Here is a 5429-nt window from a genome sequence, read left to right as displayed (position 1 = left end):
ATATGCATATGAGGAGTTTCCGGACTTGTTGTTTTGTTGTTCCGGCCTCATTTAAACTTGCCTAGATTAGATAGCTTCATCATGTGTCACCTCTTGCCATGCTAACAACATTTAATCTTGTTGGGTACATAAACGAGAGAGAACTAAATAAGTCATGTGGTGTTTTCTTCAATATGCAACTCCGTTGCATAATGTGCTCCACTTAATTTGTCGAATTTCTTGTGCACTTTGCCATGACATGCCTCTTTAAAACTAGACATGCATCATACTATATTGTGCATCATGCCATGTTGATGTGTTAGTTGTTTACTATGTTGTGTGCTTCTTTCCGGTGTTGCTTCTTCGGGTTGGTTCCGTTAACGTCGCGTTTATGAGGACCCGTTCGACTACATCCGTTTGTCTACTTCATGGCCTTGTTCTTCTTCCTTGCGGGATTTCAGGCAAGATGACCATACCCTCAAAATCACTTCTATCTTTGCTTGCTAGTTGCTCGCTCTTTTGCTATGCCTATGCTGCGATACCTACCACTTGCTTGTCTTGCCTCCCATATTGTTGAACCAAGCCTCTAACCAACCTTGTCCTAGCAAACCGTTGTTTGGCTATGTTACCACTTTGCTCAGCCCCTCTTATAGCGTTGTTAGTTGTAGGTGAAGATCGAAGTTTTCTTCCTTGTTGGAACATGTTTACTTGTTGGGATATCGCAATATCTCTTATTTGAATTAATGCATCTATATACGTGGTAAAGGGCGGAAGGCTCGGCCTTATGCCTGGTGTTTTGTTCCACTCTTGCCGCCCTAGTTTCCGTCATATCGGTGTTATGTTCCCGGATTTTGCGTTCCTTACGCGGTTGGGTTATAATGGGAACCCCTTGACAGTTCGCCTTGAATAAAACTCCTCCAGCAAGGCCCAACCTTGGTTTTACCATTTGCCACCTAGCCTTTTCCGCTTGGGAGTCGCGCATCCCGAGGGTCATCTTTATTTTTAACCCCCTGGGCCAGTGCTTGTCTAAGGGTTGGTCCGAACTAGAGACCTTTGCAGTCCCACCTTGGGGAAACTTGAGGGCTGGTTTTAGTTGTACGGAGCGCTCATCCGGTGTTGCCCTGAGAACGAGATATGTGCATCTCCTATCAGGATGTCGGCGCATCGGGAGGTGTTGCTGGTCTTGTTTTACCTGTCAAAATGTCTTGTAACCGGGATTCTGAGCATGATCAGGTCTTCCGGCTAGAAGGAATATCCTTCGTTGACCATGAGAGCTTGTGATGGGCTATGTTGGGACACCCCTGCAGGGATATGATCTTTTGAAAGCCGTGCCTGCGGTTATGGGCAGATGGGAATTTGTTAATGTCCGGTTGTAGAAAACCTGTTGCAGATCTTAATTAAAATGCACCAAGCGCGTGTGTAACCGTGATGGTCTCTTCTCGGCGGAGTCCGAGAAGTGAACACGGTGTTGGAGTTATGTTTGACGTAGGTTGTTCTAGGATCACTTCTTGATCATAGTTTTATCGACCGTGCCTTGCCTTCTCTTCTCGCTCTCATTTGCGTAAGTTAGCCACCATATATGTTAGTCGCTTGCTGCAGATCCACATCATACCTTTGCCTTACCTATAAGCTTAAATTGTCTTGATCACGAGGGTGCGAGATTGCTGAGTCCCCGTGACTCGTGGATACTTCCAAAACCAGCTTGCAGGTGCCGTTGAACCGTGCAGATGACTCAACCAAGCTCACGGAGGAGCTCGATGAAGATCTTGTCCTTTGTGTTGTTTCGTTCTAGTTGATCAGTAGTGGAGCCCAGTTGGGGTCGATCGGGGACCTTGTAGAATTTGGGGTAGTCTTCTTTTATTTTGGCTCCGTAGTCGGGCCCTGATTGTAGTCGGATGATGTAATGCTTTATTCATGTATTTGTGTGAAGTGGCGATTGTAAGCCAACTATGTATCTTTTCCCTTATTGTATTACATGGGTTGTTTGCGAAGATTACCTCACTTGCGACATTGCTTTCAATGCGGTTATGCCTCTAAGTCGTGCTTCGACACGTGGGAGATATAGCCGCATCGAGGGTGTTACATGAACCAACTCATAAGCCAACTCCGAAGAAAAGGGGTATTCTATTTCTCAGTCCTGAAGATATGCAAGAGTCAAAGAAATCTATGCAAGAAAAGGGTATTAAAGCTGAAGATGTTAAGAATTTACCACCTATTGAAGAAATACATGGTCTTGACCCAATCCTTTGTCCTTAGCATTTTGAAGGGTTCCACATCCTCTAGTCCATGCCACTTCATTGTTGAACTTATCTGAAACATACTAGGTAAAAGTGTTAGTCCAACAAGAGATATGTTGACATTAATTACCAAAACCACCTAGGGAGCACTTGCGCTTTCACCCTTTCCTTCTCTCCTACTCCTACTACATGGAAGGGGGAATCCTACTCCCGGTGGGTGTAGGACTCCCCTTGGGGCGCGCCTAGGAGGGCCGGCCTCTCCCCCTCCTTCACTCCCCTATATACGTGGCCAGGAGGCACCCCATAGACACACAAGTTGATCAGTTGATCTTTTAGCCGTGTGCGGTGCCCCCCTCCACCATAATCCACCTCAGTCTCATCATAGCAGTGCTTAGGCGAAGCCCTGCGTCGATAAGCATCATTATCACCATCGTGCTGACGGAACTCTCCCTCAAAGCTCTGCTGGATCGGAGTTCGTGGGACGTCACCGAGAAGAACATGTGCTGAACTCGGAGGTGTTGTACGTTCGGTACTTGGATCGATCGGATCGTGAAGACGTACGACTACATCAACAAAGTTCTTATAACGCTTCCGCTTACGGGCTACGAGGGTACGTAGACGATACTCTCCCCTCTCATTGCTATGCATCACCATGATCTTGCATGTGCGTAGGAAATTTTTGAAATTATTGCGTTCCCCAACACCATGTGGGGTCAAGGAGGCAGGGGGCGCGCCCCAGGGGGGTGGGTGCGCCCTGGACCCTTGTTGCCAGGTGGAGTGGCCCCCAGGTGTGTTCTCAGTGCAAATAATTCTTAAATATTCTAAAAATCATATAAAAATTTTAGGACATTTGGAGAACTTTTATTTTTGGGGTATTTTTTTATTGCAAGGATAATTCAGAAAACAGATAGAAAATACTATTTTTGCTTTATGTAATCTAAATAACAGAAAGTAAAAAGAGGGTACAGAGAGTTGTTCTTTCTAACTTCATCCATCTCATGCACATCGAAAGGAATCCACTAACAAGGTTGATCAAGTCTTGTTAACAAACTCTTTTTGAATAACATGAAACCGGAGAATTTTCTAATAACACTAGGTTACCTCAACGGGGATATGCACATCCCCAACAATAAGAACATCATATTTCTTCTTGATAGTAGGAATAGGAAATTCAAAAGCTCCAATAGTAATCATTGAAGTTTTTCCAATGGAATTAATACCGTGGACTTGAGGTTGTTTCCTCGGAAAGTGTACTGTATGCTCATTACCATTAAACATGAGAAGTGACATTGCCTTTGTCGCAATCAATAACAGCCTCTGAAGTATTCAAAAAGGGTCTACCAAGGATAATCGGCATACTATCGTCCTTGGGAATATCAAGAATAACAAAGTCCATTAAAATAGTAACGTTTGCAACTACAACAGGCACATCCTCACAAATACCGACAGGTATAACAGTTGATTTATCAGCCATTTGCAAAGATATTTCAGTAGGTGTCAACTTATTCAAATCAAGTCTACGATATAAAGAGAGAGGCATAACACTAACACCAGCTCCAAGATCACATAAAGAAGTTTTAACATAGTTTCTTTTAATGGAGCATGGTATAGTTGGTACTCCCGGATCTACAAGTTTCTTTGGTATTCCACCTTTAAAACTATAATTAGCAAGCATGGTGGAAATTTCAGCGTCCGGTATCTTTCTTTTATTTGTAACGATATCTTTCATATACTTAGCATAAGGGTTCATTTTAAGCATATCAGTCAAACGCATACGCAAAAAAGATAGGTCTAATCATTTCAGGAAAGCGCTCAAATTCCTCATCATCCTTTTTCTTGGATGGTTTAGGAGGAAAAGGCATGGGTTTCTGAACCCATGGTTCTCTTTCTTTACCGTTCTTCCTAACAACAAAGTCTCTCTTATCATAACATTGATTCTTTGATTGTGGGTTATCAAGATCAACAGCAGGTTCAATCTCTACATTATTAATATTACCACTTGGTTCATGTTCATTACCAGATTGTGTTTCAGCATCAAAAATAGTAGTATCATTAGGATCCTCAGGTGTGTCAGCAACATGTTCACTAGAAGCATGCAAAATCTTGTCGGAGCGGCTATATCTCCTACGTGTCGAAGCACGACTTAGAGGCATAACCGCATTGAAAGCAATGTCGCAAGTAAGGTAATCTTCACAACAACCCATGTAAATAGATAATAAGGGGAAAGGTACATAGTTGGCTTACACTCGCCACGTCACAAAAAGTACATAAATAGCATTACATCATCCAATACACTCATGGTCCGACTACGGTACCAAAATAAAAGATCAACCCCAACATGCGACATGGTCCCGATCGCCCCAACTGGGCACCACTACTGATCATCAAGGAAAGACACATAGTAACGGCGTGAGTCTTTGTCAAACTCCCACTTGAGCTCAAGCGCATCATCTGGAACAGAGTCATCGGGCCCTGCATCTGGTTTGGAAGTAATCTGTGAGCCACGGGGACTCAGCAATCTCGCACCCTCGCGATCAAGACTATTTAAGCTTATAGGAAAGGCAAGGTAATATGTGGAGCTGCAGCAAGCGACTAGCATATTTGGTGGCTAACCTGTTCGCGAAGGGAGCGAGAAGAGAAGGCAAAGCACGAACGAAGAACTAAAGAACAACCTACAACAAACATTACTCCAACATTCTGTTAACTTCCCGGACTCCGCCGAGAAGAGACCATCACGGTTACACACGCAGTTGATTCATTTTAATTAAGTTAAGGTTCAATTTATCTACAACCGGACATTAACAAATTCCCATCTGCCCATAACCGCGAGCACGGCTTTCGAAAGTTCAAATCCCTGCAGGGGAGTCCCAACTTAGCCCATCACAAGCTCTCATGGTCAACGAAGGATAACCCTTCTCCCGAGACATTATGATCAGACTCGGCATCCCGGTTCTACAAGACAACTTCGACAAAAATAAAACAAGTCCAGCAACACCGCCCGAATGTGCCGACAAATCCCGATAGGAGCTGCACATATCTCGTTCTCAGGGCACACTCAGATGAGCGCTCCATACAACTAAAACCAAACCTCGAGTATCCCCGAGGGGGCGCTGCACAGGACTCTAGTTTGGACCAACACTCAGAGGAGCATTGGCCCGGGGGGGTTTAAATAAAGATGACCCTTGGTCTCCGGAAACCCAAGGGAAAAAGAGG

The sequence above is a fragment of the Triticum aestivum genome, chromosome 7A, assembly GCF_018294505.1.
Source record: "Triticum aestivum cultivar Chinese Spring chromosome 7A, IWGSC CS RefSeq v2.1, whole genome shotgun sequence".
In the NCBI taxonomy this organism is placed as follows: Eukaryota; Viridiplantae; Streptophyta; class Magnoliopsida; order Poales; family Poaceae; genus Triticum; species Triticum aestivum.
Note: the sequence above shows the minus strand (reverse complement) of the source record.